The sequence below is a fragment of the Grammomys surdaster genome, unplaced genomic scaffold, assembly GCF_004785775.1.
Source record: "Grammomys surdaster isolate TR1022 unplaced genomic scaffold, NIH_TR_1.0 265, whole genome shotgun sequence".
Lineage (NCBI taxonomy): Eukaryota > Metazoa > Chordata > Mammalia > Rodentia > Muridae > Grammomys > Grammomys surdaster.
Genome location: NW_021604706.1, coordinates 1,930,220 through 1,957,475, shown reverse-complemented (window position 1 = coordinate 1,957,475; position 27,256 = coordinate 1,930,220). Strand labels below are relative to the sequence as shown.

The 27,256-nt window shown below is 39.0% G+C and overlaps 1 protein-coding gene across 1 annotated transcript in view; it reads right to left on the bottom strand.

The window, feature by feature from the left end:
* Positions 1–6,621: 6,621 nt before the first annotated feature.
* The window catches only part of Chst7 (carbohydrate sulfotransferase 7), a 35,916-nt gene continuing 15,281 nt past the window's right edge, over positions 6,622–27,256 (bottom strand). The window contains exon 2 of the mRNA XM_028776124.1: positions 6,622–7,334. The gene's annotated coding sequence lies outside the window, so the exon portion shown is untranslated. The remainder of the gene's footprint in view (positions 7,335–27,256) is intronic.

Sequence of the window (27,256 nt, the reverse complement as noted above, 5' to 3'; positions counted from 1 at the left end):
TTGCCCCTGGACTAAGGATTAGGAAGCGTATCCACAGGCTGGGGCCTTAGCTCAGTGGGAGAGTACTAGAGTACTTGCCTCCAGCTCACCAGACTCTGGGTTCCATTCCCAGCACTGCAAAAAGTGTATGTGTGTGCACAGGGGTTTTCCGAGAGCATTTCAATATGGTGGGGGTGGGGGTGAGGGTGGGGGTGAGGGTGGGGAGAAGTCTAGTTCCTTCTCTGGGAATCTCTATAAAAGAGTTATTGAAGTGTTTAAAACCAAAGGCAAATCATGTTTTGTTCTTCTGTTTTAATTAAATGGAGGGCAGAAGGTACTGGGAAACTGCTGATGATACCATGGCGATACTCACTTGACTTTTGAGGCTACCATGTGAGCCCACTACCTAGAAGGTAACTGATATGGACTGAGGCGTGTCCACCACAGGGTTTAAGATAACATGGATATTGCTGTTATCTGGGGAAGAGAAGGCAGCAAGAAACAGAAGAGGCTATAGACTATAGTTTGAGGAAAGAGATTTTAATGTAAGATGTTTAAGTAAATGCTGAGTTTCCAATGTCAACTATCTTTAGGACAAAAACTTTAATACTTATAATAATTGCTTTCCCATTGGTACTATTTTCAACACCTAGAAGATGAAAATCATTCTGGTGCTTTGTTTCAACCTGAACTTTTGTTACTAAAAATACATATCCTTTTAAATAAGTTAGTATTTCTGCTCTTTCAGGATAGATAGGAAAGTCCAAAAACAAAACAAGCTAACAAACAAACAAACCCCAAATCTGACTTTTAAAAACCATTAGGTAACTGACATTTTGACCACACCTTCTTTTGTGAAATTTGATAACTCCAGGAATCAAAGATGAGTCATCTCCTTGTGTGTGGGTTGGTGTTGATCAACGAGCATCCACTGTAGCAACCTTCCTATGGACCAGGTCTTGTTGCCATGTTCCACTTCTGAGGTTTGGACCTTTTCTTCCAGCCTGACTTTGTTTACTTTCTTCAGGAATTATATTCAGCTATGTTCCAATAGATAGGATCATGTCTGCCTAAAGTCTGAAGTAGAAGGTGAAGCAGGAAAGGGTTTTGTCAGATTCACCTGCAAACTGGAGAACTTCTGGACACACTATGGGGATTCCTTCGATGTGGACAATGAACTGCCCTAAGATTGTCCAAATCAGAGCTTCTCCAGAAAGCACTACAAAGCTTCACGTCATCTGACTTCTAGTGGTCAAAGACAGTACTATTTTTAAAATGTTACTTTAACCAACTGGCTTTTTCTTCAATCCCAGACGAAACCCTATTTCTGTAAAGCTTTTGTCTAAAAGTTCTTTTCCTAGTGCTGAGGTAGTAGCCATATGGGAAGCAGTAGTGAGCAGCTGTCGGAAGTGCCGCTCTTTTGATCACTTCTTTCCATTGCTGAATCTCTAACTCTAGTTTCCTGAGTTTCTTGAATGTTTATAGTCTTATGAAAATACAGCTTCATCATTCAAATCTTCTCAGCATACACTGTGGGACTTGGTTATCAAGTTTTCTATATAATTTCAATATTCTCCACCATTTCCTTATGTTTGTTTTAAAACTGCTCTTTCAAGATTTTATGGGAAAGGCCCTACACGCTCAGTCTGGTCATCTCCTTAGTATGGTCTTCTGTCAAGTAATTTCTTGTATCATCTGCTATTTCTCTGTGTTTCCTTTGGAGGGGAAGAAATTCAGCATTCTCCATTAGAATTTGTTGCTGATGATATTCATAATCATAGTTTCCTCTTTGTACCTTCCTTCTCTTTTGCCCATTCTCTGGGAGCCTATGTTTTCATCAGTTCTCCTCAAAGAATTCATAATGGCTGTGGTTGATTTTCACTCTTTTCATTCATAATAAGTTGATGAGGACAGGCCTTTATATATATAGTCATGCTCTTGTTCTCTGTATGCTTGTGCTGAGTAGCTTAGCCTGCAACATGACTTTGTAGATTCTGTACATCATCTTTCTCCTTTTTCCACTAGCTTCTTGTTTCTTCATCACTAGACCCCCTCTCCTGAAGTCTAGCACCCCCCCCCCAGAGGATTCTAGTTGCTCCCTGAATTGCTTAGCAGGTCTGCAGATGACCCACAGCACTTCCTACCTTCAGATTCTCTGTTTTCACATTTTCCCAAGATACAAGGTTTCTCTGCATGAGGGACAAATAGCTCACCCAGAGAGTTTAAAACAGAAACTATATTCTCTATTTGTTCTTTTACTCTTGGATTCTCCATGTAATTAATGAAAGCTAAAAGTACTCAACTGTTGATCAAGATGTGGATGGGTCAATATTCGATTCTGTATATACTAAGTGAGAAAGGCATTTGCTTGCTTGAGACATCCTTATTTCCTAGGTATACTGGGAGATATTTTTGCTTTCTGTCATCAGACCATTCGCCCAGTCTCCATCACTGGGGTATCTGATGAGCCCATTATAGCAACGAAGCTCGTAGAATGGCTGCTGTGATACAAACATCTCCATCAAGGCCCCAGAGCCGCAGAGTCAGTACCACCTTCTGTAGTCCTATAAGCAATTCAGGCACCAAAGGAAACAGTACACACTGGAGCTGCCTGCTCCTTTAGCACTGTGAACTTCTACTCTGCCTGATGAGGCCAGCCGTGCTCCATAGAAGTCTTAAGACCTAGATAGAACTTCAGCTGTTGAATGGATGCATACATGCAATATCAGTTGCTACATAAGGAAAAGGGAGCAAAGTAATGGAACATAACCTGGTAGAAAATTCTGTCTTGTAAAAGTTTAGGAATTCATGTGTCTTAATGCTGAGTGCCATGCAAAGAGAGGTCATTTTCTAGGTAGAAGGCTGCTGAACCAGCTTAGTAGGGACATGGTTTGTTTTAGTTTAAATTTCTTTCAGGATGAGCTATCATACATTGCCTACTCTTAAAGTAGGTAAAATATCGAGAGAAATCATGGAAAGAATTTCTTCCCATGTCTTACAGGGCTAGCAGTTTTGGTAACCCAGTTTCTAAAAGATGCTTTTATACCATGATGTGGTTTTCCTTGTTGCATACAGGAAAGAATAGTGCTCCACAAGCACTAGGACATCACTAGTAACCTTGCCTATTTAACCCTCTTAGCAGCCTAGTCTTAACACAATCCTGTTGTGTTTCTCTTAAAGGGTCGGTCTTACAATCTTCATTACTTTGACATAGTAAAATATGAAAGTATTGGTATTTGCTGAGACAAAAAAAATCTAGGATTTTGTTTATTTGAGTCTTTGTTCAGTGAATGAAAGTGAATTATTTTGAAACATGGTCCTGATCTTTACTTACAAAATGTGGAAACTCATCCTGACTTCTCAGGAGTCCCTCAAAGGTGAAGCTACTTGTAGAAGAGGTTCTATACTAAAGTGGTGTCCCCAGATTGCATGAAGAAAAGTGGGATGCCTCAAAGCCCAGAAACTGCCTACTTCAAAGCCAGCTGTCTGGAACCAGACTGGAATTCCTGAGTAATGGTCAGGTTTGTCTGAGGAAGTCATCCTTCACACCTGTTCATTCTGAGTTGAGGGAGATGATAGCTAATGGGATGCAGAAGGGTTGAGAGCCTTTTGGATTAAGTTCATAAGGAATCCTGTTTGAAAGGAATATTAGTTGGAGGAATGACCTACTAAATTAAATGATTGTTTACTTTGTAATTGTTAGTGACAAAAAATAACCCAAACTGATTACTAATGCAGACTAGGCCACTGTAGAACCTTTGTGCTTATTTTTCAAAATTCAAGGTTGTCTTCTATATGAAAATCAAGAGACTTGAAGGAGAGAAGAGAATGATTTGTGTATTCATATAGAGGACTTTCAAACTTGTCATCTTCATTCCAACTTGGGGGTAGGAAAGGGAGGATTTAAAGGACTAATCAAGCTGCTGAGTAGTCAGATACAAAGGATGCTGGGAAGCTGTCATTTCAGTTCAATATGGAATTAAATTAGTAGTACACTTAAAGAAGGTTGTGTGTTTCTTCCTAGCAACACCATAGATTGGGCATATCAACTCCAGTCATCCAGGGTACTTCCTTGGGTGACTATGATGCCTTGGAGCCAAATAAATCACACTATGATATCAAGTGTATCATCAAGCAAACAGCAAGGTGCACCCTGGGTTGGACCCCCTAGACCTCCAAATGCCTTGCGGTTCCATAGACAAATAAGATCTCTTTTGAGAAAAATGTCATCTCAGCTGTAAGTGACCATTTCCATCCAGGGCAAACATCTGCCTCATATTTGGTCTGGCACAGCCTCTCTTTTGCCTTGTTCTCAGTGGAAGTGAATGTAATCATGTCAGATATTTAATGTGAACCACTGGTTCCCAGGTACAGAGCCACCACTGAGATCAGAAGACAGTTGTGCAACTCACCAGAGGTTCATTTTATTTTTCTAAGCAGGAACATATGGGCAGCCATGTTTTGTCCACCCAAGCATTGGGGAGCATTACAAGGAGGGTCTGTCTGCTATGCTGCTTTGTGAGAAGGCCTAAAGTAGAGATGAGAGTACACAGTACAGAGCATCTTCTCACAGTATCATTAGAAGGACACAAGAGATTATCTAAATGTCCCAGTTCACCTTCGATTCTTGGCCAGTGGAAATTTATCTGAGCCTGTGTGTGCTTAAAAAAACCAAAAAACAAAAACCTGAAACCAAAAGGAAGCAGAGACTTGCATGAAGCACTGAAGGTTTGTGGTTGAAAGCACTTTCAGAAACCAACTGTCCTGGTGTTCATGGATAACTACCTGCGTGGATGGCTGGGGCTGAGTGATGACTCTACTTACAGGCCTTGGAGGAACAGAGGATGCTTTTGTGTTTTGTGGGTAGTCAATCTGTGGATGTATAAGTTAAATAAAAGCACTCATTTAAAGTGTAACTTCACAGTAGGACCATTGCCTCCTAGGTTTTCTTTACTTTTTAACCTAAATCTACCTAATCCTCCATTTTTGGGTATGTTTTACTATGCTCAGTAAAATAATTAAATGAGAAGACCATAAAGATTCGTTGACTATCTGGAAAGAAATTTCCTAAAGTAGAATAGGGAGAATTTACCATGCAATGATGGGACTTCCTGGGGGGAACTTTTTATAGAGAGCTGACATAGTGTATCTGGGGAGAATTTTATAGAAGATAACAAAGTGTGTTTTAACTGTGAAAATTAAAGATGTAGAATTATCTGCAACCTTTATGTGCAATAGGGAAACTGCAGCAAGAGCCTCGCTGTGCTCTCTGCCCCTCACTGTTTACTCTTGCCTTCCTAGAGCTGTTTAGATTGCTATTGTAAAGCTAGCCTCATGTTTCCTGTCCTTTACAGATACTTTACATGTTTTTCTCTAAGCTTTGTTTCTTTTTGTTTTTTTTTTTTTTACAAAATTCAAAATAAAAAGATTAACTGGTTGAGCTAATGAGTTTTGTGTTTTCAGAATGCCCTCTACTATGTATACACAGTGATCTTATTTCCACCATGATTCTTTTTCTCACTGAGCAGTTACTTCATTTTTGGAACCATTTCCCTTGGTGGGATTCATTCAAACCATAGTTGGCAAGATCTACTTGGACCCTAAGCAAATCCAGCCCATAGTCTGTATTTGTAAATGAAGTTTCATTGGCATCCATTGCAGCAATTGCTTAGCATGATATCTAGAGTTGCTTTATGCTACAGAGGAGTCATGATACAGACTCTATGACACAGAATGCCTGAACTATTTATTATCTGACCTGTTAGTAAGAAAGCCCTTGCCAATCGCTGAGTTGGATAATCTTAAATTTCAGATTTGGAATAGGGTAGCATGGAGGTTAGAGAGATGGCTAAGGGCACTTACTACTCTTGCAGAAGATCAGGAAGCAGTTCCCAGCTCCCACACAGACCAGCTTATAACCACCTGTAACTTTAGTTCCAGGAGATTCAGTGACCTCTTCTGGATTCTGCCAGTATTGCACGAATGTGGTCCACATAAACTCATACAGGTAAACACACATACACATAAAGCTTTAGGGAAAAAGAAGAATAGGGTGTCATATGGACATACTGGTACACAACTGTAATGCCCCACTTAATCGGCAGGGACAAGTTTGAGACCAGCTTCAACTTCACAGACAGCGTTGACACTGGGGTCTGTAAAATCAATGGTACCATCTTTTTGAGATTTTTAGAATTAAAGAAACAGTTTAAACTTGGCCTTAGCCTAGGACTCCTATTGCCACTAAGAGTCTCACAGGCTTTCAGTGCAGAACCCTGAAGAATGCTCGCTAGGAGTTGGCAACATGAATCTGAGACTGAAGGATATAAACTTGACATTGTAACTTAGTAGTTTCTTACAGGATGACTGCTAAAATTCTTGAATCCAAGTGGTCTAGAGATGGCTCAGTGGTTAGGACCACTGGTTTCTCTTTCAGAGGACTGATATTTGATTCCCAGCACCCATATAGAAGCTTAAAACCATCTGTAACTCCAGTTCCAAAGGATCCAACTCCCTTTTCTGGCCTTCATGAGGCCATGCAGATGGCACACAGACATACATGTAGATAAATCACCCACACATGTAAAGTACAATTTAAAAAGGAAAATTCTTGAACAATATATACAGTTTCCTTCATGGTTCTTATACCCCTTTTATATAGACTATCTTTATTGAATTCAGACAATTGAGCCACCTACCAAAATCACCTTAGCCCTCCATCCAAATCTGTACTAATGTATGATGCTCCAGTCATTTAGCTGCAGAGTTACAAAACCACTAGATAGAACAATTTGAAAACAACAACGAAAAATTAGTTTATTACAACTCTCCTAACCACCAGAGAAAACTGTTTAGAAAATGGTTCTACAGGAAGACTGATAACTGAAGGAGAGCTGGATGAGGCCTTTTGGAAACAATACCGCCAGACTTTTTTTTTTTAATATGAAGTAATTTAATCAAGATAGACATAACTGCACTTGGACATTATTCACATTGATGGTTTTGTCCATACATCTGCTGATGTGAAATGGAAACAGATCACATCTCTTCTTTTGTTGTGAGGATGCCTTGTTGAAATGGCTCAAGCTGAGCCAAGTTCAGCTTGGGAAGTAAAGCTTTTTCTATTTTATGGTCACAAATATCCACATTGCACTGTCACTTCCTTTCTGGAAACTTCATCTCAGCCAATGTGTCTGTCATTACTTAACACCTTGTGATGTTCCTGACCAGCGGATTTGCACAGCAGTTGGTACCAAATCCGTCCCAGTGTCTGACAGTGTGATGGATTGCCTCCACTGTGCAGCCTCTCCAGTGTTGGTGCAGCATGCTGAGCTCACCTGTTTATGGCCACTGACCTGGAAGGGAAAAAACAAAGGATGTTTGACCTTCATAGAAATCCACAGTCCATTGAACCTTGGTGATTTAAACTATAGTTTTCTTTATCTAAGTTATATTATTGAATGTTGTGAATCATTACTTAGTATATCTGGTTTATAAAAACAGACAAGGAGAAAATTGGACTTGGGGTGTTTAGTGAAGGTGAAGAGAAGAAGATAATACAGGCCCCTCTGCAAATATTGCTGTCCTTTAAACAGCTACCAATGTGGGATGTCTGTTGAAAAGAGCTTTCTGTAACTCTGGCCTGGGAAACAGGTAGGGTATCTGCAAATCTTCACCTCTTCCTCTGCTTGTCCAAATCCAACCCCTCCCACATTAATCCACAGCTCTTCAGTAGAACACCTGCTGCAGCTTCCCTTCCTCAGTGCTCCCACTTCCAGTGGATGCCACAGAGCTCTCCCACTCCATAAACTCCTTCCCAACTCGTTGTTTTACCCTAGCTCCCAAGTTCAGCAGGTATTCTCTGGGAACACACAGACCACTCCTGCAAGGAAAGCAGGGAACTGCAGATTGTCACTTCTCTCTCAGTTTCTACAAGTACAATCAATACCCAGTCTCATTCCCAGCTCTGTAGCATGCCTTCTGCTGTGCACTCCTTGTGGACGGAAATGAATAAAACAGTTCAAGATGTAAAAGTGAAAATAGAATCAATAAAGGAAGCCCACACTGTGGGAAATCTGGAAATGGAAAATTTAGGAACTCAGGCAAGTTTCACCAACAGAATACAATAAAAAATGAATGCATTGATCAAAGAAAGTGTCAAATCTAAAACTGCCACAAAAAATCCAGGAATACTGGGAAACTATAAAAAAGGCCAAATCTAAGATTAATAGGAACAGACAAAGGAGAGGAAACACGGGCCAAAGGCACAGGAAATATTTTCAATAGAATCATAGAAGAAAATTTCTCTAGCTTAAGGAGATGTCTATCAGCAGGACAGTGGTGGCACACACTTTTAATCTCAGCACTTGGAAGGCAGAGGCAGGCGAATTTCTGAGTTCAAGGCCAGACTAGTCTACAGAGTGAATTCCCGGACAGCCAGGGCTATACAGAGATAACTCTGTCTTGAAAAACAAAAAACAAAACAAAACAAAAAGGAGATGTCTATCAAGGTACAAAAACCATATAGAACACCAAATGGACCTAAGAAGCAAGAAGGTGTAGCCATTTTAATATCTGACAAAATAGACTTCAAAACTAACCAGAAGAGATTGGAAAGGATAGTACATACTTCTTAAAGGGAAAAATCCACTAACATCTATACCCTAAACAGAAGCACACTGGCATTCATAAAGAAACACTACTACAGCATAAGACACATATTGACACTTACACACTGATAGTGGGAGACTTCAATACTCCACTCTTGTCAATAACAAGTCAACAAATCATTCAAAAAATAAAACAAAAACAAAACCTAAACCGAGAAATGGTAGAGCAAACAGACTATAAACCAAATGGACCTAACAGATATTTACAGAACATTTCACTCAAACAAAAGAATATACCTTCTCAGCACTTCATGGAACTTTTTCCAAAATTGAGCACATACTCAGTCACAAACCAAGTCTTAACAGATAAAAGAAAATTGAAATAACACTAAGCATCTTATCAGAACACCACGGATGAAAGCCTGATTTCGACAACACAGAGAGCCTACAAACTCACAGAAACTAAGCAACTCTCTACTGAATGAAAAATGGGTCAATACGTAAATAAAAAAAATCAAAGACTTTCTATAATTCAAAGAAAATTAATATACAACAGACACACACTTATGGGACACAATGAAAATGGTGCTAAGAGGAAACCTCATAGCACTAAGTGCTTACATAAAGAATTGAGATCTCATATTAGCAACTTAACAGTTTACCTGAAAGATCTAGAAGAAAAAGAAGTAAGCACACCTGAGGGAAGTAGATGGCAAGGAATACTCAAACTCAGGGCTACAATCAGTAAAAATAGAAACAGAAAAATGATACAAAGAATCAATGAAAATGAGAAAATCAGTAAGATTGAGAAAACCTTATCCAAATTAACTAAAAGGTAGAGATAGAATATCCAAATTAACAAAATAATAAATAAAGGGGGGCATAACAGACACTAAGGAAATCGAAAGAATCATTAGACCATATTTGAAAAACTTGTACTGCACTAAATTGAAAAAATCTAAAAGAAATGGACAATTTTCTCAATAGATACCACTTACCAAAGTTAAATCAAGACTACATAAGCAATTTAAACAGATCTCTAACACTAAGACTCCCAGTCTAAAAATAAAATCCAAACCAAAACAAAAAACAACACGGGGGCAGATAGTTTTATTGCAGAATTCTACCAGACTTTCAAAGAAGAGCTAATACCAACACTCCTCAAACTATTCCAACAAAATAGAAACAGAGGGAACATTGCCAAATTCATGAGGCCATAGTTACTCTGATACTCAAACACATAAAAACCCACCAAAGAAAGAGAATTAGAGAACAATTTCCCTTAGGAACATTGATGTAGAAATGTTTAATAACACATTCACAAAATGAATCCAAGAACACATTAAAAAAGATCATCTGCCAAGATCAAGGAGACTTCATCCCAGTGATTCAGGAATGGTTTAACATAAATGAATAAATGTAATTTAGTATATAAACAAACTGGAAGAAAATAAAAACCCACATGAGCATCTTATTAGATGCAGAAAAGATTTTTCACAAAATCCAATACCCCTTCATGATAAAAGTCCTGGAGAAATCAGGGATACAAGGCACCTACCTAAACATAATAAAGGCAGTTTACAGAAAGCTCATTGTCAGCATCAACTTAACTGGAGAGAAAAATCAAAGCAATTCCACTAAAATCAGGACTAAGACAAGGATGTCCACTCTCTTCATGCCTATTCAGTACAGTACCTGAAATCTTAACTGGAGCAACAAGAAAGAGATCAGGGGCTACACACTGGAAAGGAAGAAGTCAAAGGATCTCTATTTGTAGATATTATAATATGCATAAGTGATTCTAAAAATCCCACCAGAATGTTTCCACAACTGATACTCCTTCATTTTCAGTAAAGTAGCTACATAAAAAACATTAATTCACAAAATAAGTACCCTTCCTATATACAATGATATAGCCCTTCTATATACAAATAATAAACATTAAAAAATGATCAACAGACTGAAAAAGAAATCAGGGAAAAATACACCCTTCATAATAGCCACAGATAATACAAAATATCTAATAAAGAAAATCAAAGATAAACCTCAAATCACTAAAGAAAGAAATTGAAGAAGATATCAGAAGATTGAAAGATCTCTCATGCTTATGGATCAATAGTATTGATATAGTAAAAAAAATGCCCATTTGACCAAAATCAAATACAGATTCAACATAATCCTCATCAAAATTCCAACATAATACTTCACAAATCTTGGAAGGACAATTTTCACCTTCATATGGAAACACAGGGAAATCAAAATAGCTAAAACAATCCCGAACAATGCAAGAACTGTGAGAGGTATCAACAGTCCTGATTTCAAGTTGTACTTTGGAGCTATGATAATAAAAAACACATGGTATTGGCACAAAACAGACACAAATGATCAATGAAATAGAATTGAAGACCCAGATATAAAATCACAGACCTATGGAAACTGGATTTTTGATAAAGCCAAAAAACACACACTGGAAAAAAACACATCATCTTCAACAAATGGTATTGTTCAACCTGGATGTCTCTGTGTAGAAGAATGCAAATAGATCCGTATTTACAATTCTGCACCAAACTCATGTCCAAGTGGATCAAAGACCTCAACATAAAACCAGATACACTGAACCTGATAGAAGAGAAAGTGAGGAATAGCCTTGAACTCATTGTTTGATGAAAGGACTTTCTGAACAGAACACAGATGGAGCAGGCAATAAGATCAACAGTTAATAAATGGGATCTCATGAAACTGAAAGCCTTCTTATTGCCAATGATACCATCATTCAGAAAAAGCAGCAGTCTACAAAATACTTTTTACAAAGTATACATCTGATAGAGAGCTACTGATTCGATAGCCCAGACACCTAGAGTAAAACCAAATACTATTTGCCTTTAAAAAATTATAAAAGTCGTGATAAAATGACTTATAATGATATTCTGCTATACTCATAGATCAGTGCCTTATTCAGCCAGCATCAGAGAACCTTTCTCATGCAGCAGATGGGAACAGATACAGAGACCCGAACTCAGAAATTGAACCTTGGAACACAAGAGCTTTAATTGTGTTGTCTCCATCAAGTCCCTTACCTCAAAGCTCAGAGAATGCTGCAGAAGAAGAGTCGGAAAGAGTGTAAGAGCCAGAAAGGAGGGAGGGTACCAGGAGAACAAGCCCCTCTAAATCAACATGAGCAGAGCTTATAAGAACTTACAGAGACTGAAGTAGCAAGCACAGGGTCTGCATGGGTCTGCAGCAGTTTCTCTGTGTATATATTATATCATCCAGTTTAGTGTTTTTGTGGGAATCCTGAGTGTGTAAACAAGTGAGTCTCTGATTCTTTTGCTTCTCTTGGGCTCTTTTCCTTCTGCTGGTTGGCCTTGTTCAACTTTGATGTGATGGATTTATCTTATTTTATTTTGTATGATCTTATTATCTTTTATTTTGTCATGCTCTTTTCTAATGAGAGACAGAAATGGAGGGAAGAGGAGGTACGGAGGAACTGGGAAGAGCAGAGGGAGGGGAAACTGTGATCAGGATATATTGTGTGAGCAAAGAATCTATTTTCAATAAAAGGAGGCTAAATAAAAAAAACTTTCCGAGGTATGCTGGGCAGATGGAGAAAGAGCTGGGATTCAAACCACACCTTTAGGTAAAAGACATGTAACCACCCATCCTTCCCTGTGTACTGGCTCATATGTGGAAAACAAAAAATCATGCTGACAACAACCAGCCAGTAAAGAAGTCTAAGAAGTTGAAGAAGTTGGAGAAGAAAGAGGAGGAGGAGGAGTGAGAGGAGGAGGAGGAGGAGCAGCAGCAGCAGCAGCAACATGCCTGACTGTTTACCCCTATTGCATCTGAAAGGTTTTCTTCTTTCATTACAACACATTTCTTGAGCCACTGTGTGTGAGCAGCAGCGGTGGGGGCAAGTGTGCTAGTTCTGCCATTAGCTTTTTTCTTTTTAAAAAAGATATTAGTTAACATTCACACATGCATAATATTGTATTTTAGTCAAACCCACTTCATATTCCTTCCTCTCCAAACTTCCCCTTTAATACCCCCCCTTTCCCATTCAACTTCATATTCTCTCTTTTTTTTTTCTGCTCTGTAATTTTTCTTTAATACATACTGAGTCCGTTTAGTGCTGCTAGTTTGTGCATGGGTGTGGGAAGATCTACTGAAATCTACATTCCTGAAGAAAACTAACTGTCCTCCCAGCAGTTAGATCCTTAGATAGGGGTGAGGGTTTGTGAGCCCCTCCCCCAGACATTCTGGGATTTTCTCTGGCTTGCTTTTGTGCAGGTCTTGTGCAGCAGATACAGCTGCTGTGAATTCACATAAGCAATTTCACTGTCATGTTGGGCAAACACTGCTTCACTATGGGCATTTCCCTCTGGATTTTACAATCTTTCCACTCCCATAGAATACTAGTGCTAGGCTGTCCCCTAGAGTCTATGACCTAGCCACCCATGAGTTTTTATCTCAGTTAGTGATGCCAGGCATGGGTTGTGTCTTGTAGAGCCAGCTTTAGTCAGAAAGTAGTCACTTTCCTAACACCTATGCCTCTGTTGAACCAATGGGCATATCTTGTTAGGCCAGTTGTTATAGATGGAAAGGAAAGGGCTTTGATGGCTTTTCTCCCATGGTTGCATGCAGAGAATCTTCTTCCAGTACTGTGAAAACTATCCAGTAGGAAATGAAGGCCCTAAGTTGGCACTTGTTTGATTTGTCCAATTTCCTATGACTCGGGTATGTGGTATCTTTAGCAATCTGATCTTACTTTCAAAGTGTGGAGGGTAACCAAAAGCAATGACATCAGCTTGAAGGGTTTTTGGAGATCCGTGGGTCACCATTGTCCAACAACTCCAGAAGAGATAATCTGTACCTAGTATTCCATTGCATATATGAACCACATTTCCATTATCTACTCTGTTCATTTGTTAATGGACATTCTAGATTGTTTCCTGCTATTGTGAATAGAGCAGCATTGAACATGGATGACCAAGTGTCTCTGTAATAAGATATAGACTTGGAAATATGTCCAGGAGTGGTATTGCTGGATCATGTTGTAGATCTTTTTCTAATTTTTTGAGAAACCTACCACAGTTTATACTCTAACCAAGAGTGAAAAATTGTTCTGCTTTTCCCACATCCATGCCAGCATTTGTTGTCATTTGTTTGTGCATTCTAGTTACTAACCCTCTACTAGATGTACAGCTGCTAAAGATGTTCTTCCATTCTGTAGGCCCCCTTTTCACTTAGATGACAATTTACTGTAAGAAGCTTTTTCATTTCATAAGGTCACAGTTCTCAAGTGTCTACCATCTTGAATATGCCTGATCTTGAAACCAGCTTTTTGGTTTAGGAGGCCTTTGCTCTGATAAAATAAGTGTATGAAATTTGGCATTTTCTAATCTGGTAAAGTTATCTACCAGTTTAATAGAATGACTGGTGCTGGGCATGGGTACATGCCTTTAATCCACGAAGTGGCAGGTGAATCTCTGAGATCAAGGTCAGGCTGTTCTATATATTATTATTCCAGAACATCCAGGGCTATAAGACAGGGAAACCTTATCTCAAAAACAAAACAAAAAAACCCACAACTACTGCTGCAGAATTTGGGGAAGAAGCCTGTTCAAAATGATTAGAAATGTATAATAAAAGCTCATATTAAGAGCTGGCCAGGGGCTAAAGAGATGGCTCAGAGGTTAAAAGCACTGACTGCTCGTCTAGAAGTCCTGAGTTCAATTCCCAACAACCACATTGTGGTTCATGACCATCTATAATAAGATCTAGTGATCTCTTCAGACCTGCAGGCATGCATACATGCAGGCAGAGCACTGTATAATAAATAAATAAATAAATAAATAAATAAATAAATAAATAATAAATCTTTTTTTTTAAAAGAGCTGGCTAGATGGCCCAGTGCCAAGACAATCTGAATTTGATCCATACACATACTGAGGTACACACATGCACATGTCCTTATTCACAATGTTCATAATATACAATCAAAATGTAGTTAAAAACCCTAAAACTGGGTGTGGGGCACTTGTTCTTGTGGAAGAACCAGGTTCAGTTCCAGCATCCATCTGGCAGCTCACAAAACAGACAGATATTCAGGCAAGACATCCATACATATAAAATACATCCGGAATTAACTAAAACCCAAGCATCCGGGTACACCTTTAAGGACATGGAAGAAGGAAGCTTTTGATCTGTGCCTGCTTAACTTCCCTCTCACTGGCAAGTCCATTCCTTCCCTAGCATTAGAGCCTACCTCTTTTGGATTCCAGTGTATACTGAAGACTGAGACATCCAGCTGCATGGACTGAGCAACAACTAGTGTGAGTATTTAATTAGTGTGACAATAATTCTGTCCCTCTAGAGAACCCTGACTAATATATACCTATAAATCTATTTGGGAGTTTAGGGCCAAAGAATCACAAATTTGAAGCCTTCATGGGCTACAGAGCATGGCCCTTTCTCAAAAAACATTGAAAAAGCTTTTGGGTTGGCTGGCTTCTTTTTCCAGGCAACATGGAGCAGATGCACTTTCCTCTCACAGTGTATAAGTCAAATCCAGAAGACACAGACTTATTAGCTACTTTGAAAATGAAGGAACAACAAAGCAATGCAGTCCCTGTTTTCTTGTGCCTCCTCTCTATTGTGGAATGGGTACTAAAGCCAGCAGACCAGGAGCACCTATCAATAGTCATAGACAAAACAAACAAACAAACATTATCTCTAGCCAAAGGACAAAGAAAAGAATCATCTCATAAAAGCAGAAAGCAAGGACCATGACCCTGTTAACAAAGGCCTAATTTGAGAAGAAAGGATGTTTGGACAGTGTCATAATTAGAGTCACTATTGTTGTGATAAAAGTCCATGAACAAAGCAACTTGGGTTTAGCCAGGAAAAGATTGATTTCAGTTTATATTTCCAGGGAACCTTAAATTAAGAAAATGCCTCTATAATATTAGGCTGTAGGCAATTCTGTAAGGCATTTTCTTAATTAGTGATTGACGGGGGAGGACCAAGCCCATTGTGGGTGGTACCAAGTTGCTTCAGGCATGGTGTTTCATCATAGTAACTAAGAAATCTCCTTTCAGATAACTCTAGCTTGGGTCAAGTTGTCATAAAACTAGCCACCACAGTCAGCAACCCCCATCCTGGCTGTAACCAAGTGGGGTGCCAGTGTACTGCCAGAAGAGGGTTGCTAAAATGATTGAAACAAGATTCAGATATAAAGAACATAACACCCTAAATGTTCAAAATATAATGAACCCTTTTCAAACAAAGAACAAAGAAAATGTCATTTTGAATGAGAAAAGGCACCCGACAGACTGCAATCCTGACACCACACTGTTATGAACATAACCAGAAACAAAGTAGTGCTGTGGCTAATCTTGGTTGTCAGCTTGACCTGGAGTCAAATAAAAGGCAAGCTACTTAGAACACCTGTGAAGTATTCTCCTAATTAGGTTACTTGAAGTAGAATGTCCACCCTAAATGGGTGGCAGCTTCTAGTGGCAGCCCAGATAAAAAGGAAGCCTGAGGAGAAACGTTTTTTGCCTTCATTCTACTCTTCCAGCCACTTCATCTACACCACACTACTGTTGCTGCTTGTAAGCACTAGTACCAGAGCACAGCTTCTTCAGGCTCCCAAAATGGAGTGAAGATCAGGGCTCTCCAGAAATTTTCCCTACCTTTAATACCAGATTGGGACTGTGAAGGTATTCTGCCTCATGTATGAGGAAACTATTGTGTTCTCTACTTCTCCAGTATAAAAAAGCTGTAGATGATGCAGACCATATAGAATAAGACAATCTGATAAAATTTCAATATATATCTCTAAGTTGTGTGCCTCTAGAGAACCCTGAGCAATACAAGCAGCTATCATTAAAGTGCTTTGACTAGCACTTACGAATACAATTGGAACAATATACATCTTCACCAAAATTTTTTAAGGAATCAAATGGAAAGCAATTATTTTTTGAAACAGTGTTTGATGCTGTGTGACACAGGATACCCTTTACCTTGTGATTCTCCTGCCTTAGACTTGTGAGTACTGAGATGTTTAACCATACCTGAAAACCAACTGGAAATGTAAAATTTGTAAAATATAAAACCAAAATATAAAAACATTTCTGAATGGGCTGAACTGCAAAACATGCTGAGTTATCAAAGAATTCTCACACCCTGGGACTGGAGAGAAAGCTTCGTGGTTAAGAGCACTTGCTACTCTTAGAGAGGGCCAAAGTTTGGTTCCCAATTGTGGTTCAAAAAAAAAATGTGTAATTCAGTTCCAGAATTAACTGATACCCTCTTCTGGCCTCCATGGGCACCAAGTGGTTCCCATACATACACATAAAATAAAAATACTTTTAAAAAATTATTGAATCTGAAAATAAAACAACAGAATTATTCAATGCAAACATAAGAGAACTGAAAACAAATGAACAGAGGACCAGGTCTACCGGCAACCGCCTTAACCCTAATACTTGGAGGCAGAGGCAGGCAGATCTCTGAGTTTACAGCCAGTGGTCTACAGAAAGTGCATCAGGCCACACAGAATTACATAGAGAGACCCCATCTCAAAACCAAACAACAAAAAAGAGGAATAGAGCTGCAAAGACTGGAGTACTACAATAACTGATCTATCTTCATACCATCAGATTTCCAGTAAGAGCCTGATGTTGTACCAATACTTGAAATATGGTCAAAATTTCCCAACGTTTGGCAAAAGACATAAATCTGCAGATTCAATAAGAATTGAGAACGTTAAGCAAGAAACCCAAAGAAATCTATCCCCAAACACAGCACAATCAAATTTCAGAAAAGTAAACTCTAGCCAGGCATGGTGGCACATACCTATATTACCAGGCATGGTGGCCCACCTATAAATCAGGCATAGTGGCACATCTATAATACCAGACAAAGTGGCATACACCTGTAATAATACCAGCACTTAAGTGGTGAAAGCAGGAAGATCATGAAGTTAAAGCTATCTTGGACTAAATAGTGAGACTTTCTTTTCAATGATTTAATTAGGTTAATTGACTAATTACATGAAGAAAAGTCCAAGAAAGTTCTTGAAAGCAACTAGAGAGAAATGACATTATTTATGGGACAATGCATTGGATTTTATACCTGAAAGCATGGGGGACTGAAGGAAGTCAAACATGTTTTCAATGATGCAAAGAAAATAAGTGTCAACCTAGATTTCTGTATTCCATAATAATATGCTTGGGTTCCATGAAGGAGGGACGGAGAGAAGGACAGAAGGGAGGCTAAGGAAGAGAAGGAAAGAAGAAGAAAGTGCAGTAGATGAAAATTTATGAGTCCATGTAATATTTATAACACTTGGTACTTACATTAGAAAAAGAAACCCTCAAATCAACAATCTACCTTAAGAAATTAGAACACAATTTTAAGAAAAACTAAGCAAAGGGAGTGAGTGTAGAAGTCAGAAAAGTTAAAAAAAAACAGAAAAGTCAATGAATCATAAATATGGTACATTGAAAAGACTTTTAAAAAATCTATCAAAACTGACAATAAGCCGGATAGAAGTGATAGTGAACTCCTTTAATCCCAATGTGGAGTAGGCAGAGGCAGACAGATCTCTATGAACAAGGCCAGCCTAGTCTACAGAGTAAATTCCAGGGCAAGCAGGGCTACGCAGAGGAACCCTGTCTCAACATCCACCCTCAAACCCTCAAAAACCCTGACAACTAGAAAAAGAGACGCCATACACTACAAATATTTGCTATATAGAACTCGCAGGTATGCAAAGTGGTGGAAGCACTCAGGAGGCTGAGGCAGGTGGATCTCTTGTGAGTCTCAGGCCAGTCTAGTCTACAAAGAAAGTTCTAGGACATCCAGTGCTACAAAATGAGACCCTATCTCAAATAAAAAAGTTTTAAAAGACCTCTATACTTGATGACCTGGATAAAATGTACTAATTTTCAAAAGCACAGAGCTACTGTAACTCTGCCAGTATGAGATGGATAATTTGAAAAATTCCAGAATACTGAAAACTGGAGTGAATAGTTAAGACTTCTTCAAAGGAAATCTTCTGGTTCATATAGTTTGAATGGACCAGAAGATAACTCTACCAAATATTTAAAGTAGACTTGACATCAACATAATACAGCGTTTTTCATAAAATTTTAGGCCAGTTTTCCCCAAATACTAAATCCAGCCAGATGTGGTGAAAACTTACAATCAGTAATGAACTTACTTGTGAATTTACATGTAATTGATTATACATTTTTATTATTTGAAACAGTTTCTTTTTTTAATTGAAAATAGATTCTTTTCTCATACAATACTTCTTGACCACAGTTCCCACTCCCTCCACTCCTCCCAGCTCTCCTACACTTTCTTTTTCTTCCAGATCTGCAGCTTCCACCCCCTGCCCCACCCCCACATTTCCCTGCAGAAAAGAGGACAACAAACAAACATCGCAAAGAAGATAACAGTAAGACAAGGCAAAAGCCCTCATACTGAGGCTGACAAGGCAACGCCTTCTGGAGTTCAGGCTGTCCTGGGACTTGCTATGTAGCCCAGACTGCCATGGAAAATGTGGCAACGCACCTGACTTGGCCTTCTATAGGCTCAGATTACCACATGCTCAGAAAACAATTGTGCACAAACACATCCAGTTTAGATATTTCTTTTGTTTCTTTTTAAAAACAGGGTCTCCCTACACAGCCTTGGCTCTACTGGACCTCACTCTGTAGACCAGGCTGGCCTCCAGCTTAGATTTATTTTTTTCTATCAAAAGATTATCAAATCAAGTTCAAGAAAATATAAATGGATTTGCATAATGTGAACAAATTGGTTTATTATGTAATCATCAGTTCATGTAATATTAATAAAGAAAAAATATATGATTGTCTCAGTTGATATAGAAAAAGATTGACAACATTTAGCACCCTTTCATGATTTTTCCCCACACCCCCTTTCATGATTTTAAAAAAAATAAACCTTAGCAAACTAGGTATAAAGAAAACTTCCTCAACTTGATAAAGAACATTTGAATAAACCTACATGCAGACTCATTCTTTTTGGCTAAAAACCAAACATTTTTGTCTTAAGATCAAGAATAAGGGTTTGGAGAGATTGCTCAGTGGTTAAGAGCACTGTCGGCTCTTCCAGAGATCCTGAGTTCAATTCCCAGCAACCACATGGTGACTCACAACCTTGTATAATAGGATCTGATGCCTTCTTCTGTCATGCAGAGGTACAGGAAAACGGAGCACTCATGTACATACATATAGAAATAAATCTTTAAAAATGATCAAAAATAAGAAAAGGATGTTGTCACATTTTACTCTTGGGTGATAGCCCACTACCACTGGACAAGCCAGATTCTTATTCAGGACAGCACACAGTCTTAGCCGATGCAATAAGGACAGAAAGAGGAGAACCATACTTAAAGAAAAATATGTTCCTGTTTGCAGGTGACACGATGATATACGTAGAAATACTATGAATTTTAAACAGTAAAATAACAGAATGTAGGAAGTCTTCAAAATAAAAGAACAGTGTATGTGTGTGTGTGTGTGTGTGTATATAACATAAGTTCCCAGTTGTAAACACACATGAGGTCAGAAGTTGACACCAGATCTCTAATTCTATTAACTCTCCACATTTATTTATTTATTTATTTATTTATTTATTTAGTTAGTTATTTAACTATGATGTATATGCTTGTATATATGTCAGTTTACCATATGAGTGCCTAGCGTCTGCAGAGGCCAGAAGATGGTGTCAGATTCCCTTGGACTGGAGTTACACGTGGTTGTGAGCTGACATGTGGGTTCTGGGAATTGGACCCTGATACTCTGGAAGAACAGCCAGTGCTCTTAACTTCTGAGCCATCTTTCTAGCCCTCCACTTTAGGTTTTAACAGAGGATATCTTAGTGAACCTAAAGCTCACATTTTCAACTAGGCTGGCTCAGCCTCTAGGATCGTCCTGTCTCTGCTGTCACCGTGCTGGGTTTACAGACGTGTGCCATGTGCTCAACTTTTACATTGTGTTGAGGATCAAAGTGTTTTAGTAGCAAGCCCTTCATCCATTGAGCTATCTCTCCAGCCATGAGATCAATAACTTAAAGAAAAAATCTTGCTTCTCTAAATTAGAAATGATTATGTTAAAGTCAAATTTAAAATTCATACTACATTCAGTAACTTAAATTAAATAACTATAACTCAAATTGTCCTGAAACCTATAAATACCATCAAAAGAAGCCCAACAAGAGTTAAAACAATTACTCTGTCAGTGGATTCAAAGACAGTTTCAGTGGGGTGAGGTGGGGCTTGCCTGTAATCCCAGCACTATGGTAGTACAGATAGGATTGGGAATTCAAGGCTAGCCTGTGGCACACAGGGATATTCTATCTCAAAATAGATGAAAAGATGTTTATTCATCCAAACAGATGTCTAAGATCACAAATTCCTGTCAGATTTCATCAAAGATATTAGAAGTTTATTTTAAAATACATGGAAAAGGACAGAAACTAGGGCTTGGGAAGCCAGTTGAATCCCTAAAGTGCATGCCTTGTAAAGATAAGGACCTGAGTTTGATCCCTAAAACTCATGGTGGGTGTGCAGAGAGAAGGTTTACAGTCTTAGTGCTGAGGAGGCAGAGATAGACTGGAGCTTGATCAGCAGCCAGTCTAGCCTAGTTAGTGAGCCCCAGGCCACTTAGATACATGGCATGTTAAAGATGGCACCTGAAGTTCTCCTCTGGCCTTCACACACACACGTGCACAGGCACTTAAAACCACAACAGCAACAACGAAACAAACAAACAAACCCAAACCCAAACCAACTCCCCAAGGTCTGACAATGGCCAAGAGCAAATTAAAGGGCAGACATTCAAGAATTTATTTCACATAGCCAGCCAAAAATGTTTCAAGGCAAAAAAAAAAAAAAAAAAAGCCAAAGCCAAACAAAAGCAGATACCACTAATCTTAAGAAAAACAAACGAGACTGATGAAAATGTTATCTGAATGAATAAAGCTTTCCCAACTATACTGTAACTTTACTTTTTTCAAAACCATTTTTTTGTGGTTTTTTTTCAAGACAGGGTTTCTCTGTATAGCCCTGGCTGTCCTGGAACTCACTCTGTAGACCACACTGGCCTTGAACTCAGAAATCCGCCTCCCTCTGCCTCCCAAGTGCTGAGATTAAAGGCGTGCACCACCACTGCCTGGCAAAAAAACAATTTTTAATGATGGTTCTTAAACACTTTAACCTCCCTTTAGCCTACCACCCATCAGAGGTAGTGGAAAAGAAAGGATACAGGTGGGGTTTGGGGGTAGTGGACCTGTTTAGAAAGGTTCTTTGGAGGAACTCCCTTCTGTGTTGTCTGTGTGACCTGTGTTCAGTTCACAGGTCAGCAACAGCAGCTTGATCCACTAACAAACACTTCACTGATACACCAGCAGTCCAATTCAGTAGAGTCAGGATAGCAAACACAAATTAGCAGAGGTGGGACTACTTAGCAGAAACAACCAGGCCTCCACCTTGGCATGAGTCAGCAGGAGGGACCAGGAGCAATGCCAGAAGTTCTCACCTGTGCCTTTCTTAACCGAAGATCAGGGAAGACCAACAAGCATTGCTCAGCTAGTTCTATCTGCAAGCCAAGCTCAGCCTCTATCACTGTCTCTTGAGTCCTATTTATACTCTCTCCAAACATCATATGTCCTCGACGTGCCTCGATTCACCACGTATCTTGCTTCAGCACATGTGTCTGCCTCAGCTGACAATCAGCCTGGCAAGAAACTGCAACACACAGCCAGAAATTTTTCGGTGATTTTTCTCTCTATGGAGTCCTAACAAACGCAGCTCAACTACAAAATGTAAGGTAGACCAATACATCCTTGTTGTTAGCAAAGAATCCTTCATCACCTGTCCTTTCAAGTGCTTGCTTTAGCAGAAAATCCTCTCTCCTGTGTCTGCTTCAGCAAAATGTTCCTTCATGAGTCTACCTTTGTCTTTCACCAGTGTCGACTTCAGCTAAATGTTCCTTCACATGTTTGCCGCAGCAAAATACCATCCAACTGACTTTCCAAAGAACATTTAAGTTTATACTTCACTATATAGAAGGAACTTGGAGAGTTTTCAAAAAGCCCCTCTCAAACCTGTGAGGAAAGAGCTGATTTCTCAACAACTTTGTGAAAATGAACCAGCTTACTGTGACCAAGCTACAAGATCAATGGATAAATTATAATATAGTGACAATGTATTCCCCCCTAAATTAAATTGTTTTATTTAAAAATAATAATAAAGAGCCTGGAGGGATGGTTAGGCAGTTGTGAACACTTGTAGTTCTTGCACAAAGAAGAGCTGGATTTAGATACCAGTACCCACATGGCAGCTCAGAAATGCCTGTAACTTCAGTTCCAGGGAATCAGACACTCTTTCTGGCCTTACCAGGCACCAGGCACCAGGCACCAATATGAAGCATATATATCCATGCAGGCAAAATTAACACACACACACACACACACACACACACACACACACACACACACCAAATACATATTTAAAAAAAAGAGAGAGAGGAAGGGGAAATGAGAGAAAACTGATGGTTAGTACATTGGCAGGGTTGTAAAGTAGGAAGAACCATTGAGACTAATGTTAGAAGGGCAGATTCCCAGTCAATGGAGCAGAAGGAGAAGCCAGAATTAGACCTTGAGTGTATGGCTGCTGTTTTACAAAGGTCCAGATGAAGTTTATAGGAGGAAGAATCATCTTTTCATCTTCTCAACAAATAATGTTAGAGCAGTGTAACTTTAATTTTTTAAAGTCTTATTTTTAATGAGGGTTTTTAACCTCCCTTGTAGCCCACCACCCACTAGAGATATGGAAAAGAAAGGATACAGGGAAAGTGGACCTGTTTAGAAATGGTTCTTTGGAGCAAATCTGTGTTGTCTGGAAATCTGTAGTTTATTTCATAGGTCAGCAATAGCAGCTCAATCCATTCCCAAACACTTCGTGGCTACACCAGTTGTTTCCTAGAGTCAGGATAGCAAACATGAACCAGCAGTGGTGGCACTACCTGACAAGTCAGCAGGAGAGACCCAGAAGGATGCCAGGAGAAGTTCTCTGCTCTGCCTCTCAGCGAAGTGGAAATCAGCAAAGACTCAAGACCAAAAAGTGTTGCACAGCTAGCTCTTATAAGCAAGCCAAACTCAGCTTCCATCACTGTCCGTGAGTCCTTTTTATACTCCCTCCAAACATCACAGTGTCCTCCATGGGTCTTGCTTCAACACGTGTCTTGTCTCAGCACGTGTATCTGTCTCAGCTAACATCATTCTGACAATCAGCCTGAGTCCTAGGAAGGGGCAAAAAAGCAGTAGTATACCACCAGAAGATTTTTGGTGTGTTTCTCTCTATGGAATCCTGAAAAATGGAGCTCAATTATGCAGTGTAAGGTCAACCAATACATGTGTGTTGTTAACAAAGAATCCTTCATCATGTGACTTTTCATGTGTTTGCTTTAGCAGAGCATCCTCTCTCCTGTGTCTGCTTCAGCAAAATGTTCCTTCATGAGTCTTCCTTCTTAGTCTTTTACCTGTGTCCACTTCAGGAAAACACTCCTTCACATGTTTGCCCCAGTAAAACACCTTCCAACACAACTGACTTTCAAAAGAACCCTTAAATCTCCACTTCAGAGCAATTAGATGTCCATAAGTGTGATGGTTTTTATATGCTCGACCCAGAGAGTGGCACTATTAGAAGGTGTGGCCCTGTTGGAGTAGGTGTGTCATTGTGGGTGTGGGTTATAAGACTCTCATTGTAGCTGCCTGGAAGTCAGTATTCTGCAGTAAAAAAGGGCTGTCCCCTCTTCCTCTCTCAGACCAGAAAGCCCAACAATTAGCTTCTTATCATCTTTATTAGCTAATCAATTAATTAGGAGAAATTCCCCTACACTAAGACAATAAGCAAAAACTAATCTTTGATTTAAAATTTATGCATTGTATTTTTAAAAATTCAAAATGAACCAGAGAATTAAAAGCAAAATAAAAATATAAAACTTTTATAAAGAAAACATAGGAGAACATGTATAGAACCTAGGATTATGCAGAGTTCTTAGACATGATATCAAATGGATTGTTCACAAAAGGAAACAAAATGATAAATTAGACTTAGCAAAATTAATAATGTTTGAGAGATAAAATCTTTTCCCTTAAGGGATTCTTCAATGTCTGTCTCTTGGGTTTTTGGTAGCAGGGCTAGGATTACAACCCTAAGTACAGATAAATTCCAATGACAATGCAACTGGCCTTTCTGAAAGTGCTTGGGCCACACTGCTCTGTTTTCTAATTTTTCTTTTTTTTTTTTTTTTTAGGTATGAGTGTTTTGCTTGCTTATATGTCTGAGCACTGCTTGCATGCCTGGTGCCTGCAGAGGTTGTTGGATCTCCTGAAACTAGAATTAAAGGTAGTTGTAAGCTGCCATATAGGTGCTGAGAATTAAACCCAGGTTCTCTGTAAGAGTGTCAAGTGCTTTGAAACACTGAGCTATCTCTCCAGCAAACCAGTTGTACTGGTCTTTGCTCATATTCATGATGTCAGGCTCTTTCTTACCTTGGAACCTTTATAGAGCCTATATAGTCTGTTTGAAATGATCTACCTTTCCTCTCTCTGTCATGGCCTTTTAAACTTCAACTTAAATTTCAGCTCCTTACAGAGGTCTTCCCAGACCTATTTAAATCTCACAGTTTTCATGTTTTTCTCTTAAGTCCTTGTTCACCTTTGCAAACCAAATATCTTTAAGTCCTTGGCATAGAGAGAGACACTTTTAAAGTTTTATCAGCAGAATGGACAATACAAAAAAATCATTACTGAGTTCTCAGAAAGCCTATCTTGCAGGATCATGAGAAATCACAAGACCTTTAAAAGGCTTTGTAAGCCCGGCATGGTGGCTCTCAGCTATAATCTCAGCAATCAAGAAGCCAAGGTGGGAGGACTGCTGCCCTGATAAGGACAATGCAGGGTGCGTAGGCTCAAGGCAACAGAGTTATGATGGGAAACATGGTCTTAACAAACAGAGTTTGAAAACAAGGAAAAAAGAATGAATAAGAACAAGCCAGGCTGCAGATGTATTGGGAGAGTTCTGAAGGTAGGAGGAAGGAGTCATACATTTGAGGGACACAAAAAGCATTGTGGGGCTGGATGTGCTTGCTGTTCAGCAGTAGACAGCTTTCTTAGTTTGTGTGTGAGACTTGGAGCTTAGTCTTCAGCATTGCAATAAATAAATGCCATTTACTTTTCAAAACATCTTAGAATAAAAAGACAAAATAGACAGTGGGAGAAAAGACTTGGAACCAAATTTCTTGATGAAAGACTTGTATCTAAAATATATAAATAGCCCTTTGAGATAGTTTAAAAGTCTAATTAGAAATGGGCAAAACATCTGGACCAGAATCTTACCAAAAGGAGTGGCATAGATAGCAAATGAGCACTTGAAAACATGTTCCACATCACCAGCCATCAGGACAATGCAAATGGGAACTAAAATGGGATGCCTCTATGTGCTCTTTAAAACAGCTGCAGCATGGCCACAGTACAAAGTACCCTTGAGGAAAGGAAGTAACTTCAGCCCATGTATTGCTGGAGGGAATGTAAAGGTGTACAGCTCTCCTAGAAAAGAGTTTGGTGTATTTTCAGAAAATTAAAAGTACACTTGCCCATAATTCAACAATTGCTTTCCTGTTCATTCATTTTCAAGAGCTGAGCACCTCTATAAAACCTTGCATGTACTTCAATAGTCAAAGCAATCTTAAGCAGAAATAACAATTCTGGAAGTGTGACCAGACTTAATTTTTCACACACACACACACACACACACACACACACACACACACACACACCACAAACATGCCCCCCAAACAAAAACCATATAGAATAAGAGAATATAATATAGAATCAAGAAATAAGCCCATGCTGCTATAGTTGCCTGAGTTTTGACAAAGGGAGTAAAAAACCCATTGTAGCAAAGAAAGCCTCTTAGCCAAATGGTAGTGGGAAACTGAATCTCTGCACCTAGAATAAAATTTGATCCATATCTCTTGTCCTGCACAAAAATAAATTTAAAATGCATCGAAGGCCTGATGTACGGACCTGGAATTCTGGAAATTATGGAAGGAAAAAAAGAGAGTAAACCCGTTAAGATATAGTTATATGCAAGGACTTTCTGAAGAAGAATTCCAATAGCTTAGGAAATACAGCCAAGAACTGACAAATGGGGTTGCATGAAATTAAGAAGATTCTGCACAACAACAACAACAACAAAGAATTCAATCAAAAGAGAGTCTAGTGGGCATGTCCAACCTTTCTGCATTGCAACTTCATATTCTCATCTACGAACATCATGTTCAGGAACTACATAATCGAGTTACAATAAGAACTGCAAAACAAAATCTCAGAATAGTTTAAGTAACGTTATGATGTGTTGGGCTGTGTTCATAGCTATCCTCTGACATATTCACAGAATGTTAGAAAACCTTCCCCAGCTCTACAGAATAATATCTATAACACATTAAACACTCAGAAAACTACAAAAAAGAAACCAAGCAATCTGATGAATAAATAGGCCAATGATGTGAAGAGACAGTCCTCAAAAGATGTGCAACTGACAAATAAGTATATACTAAAGTCCT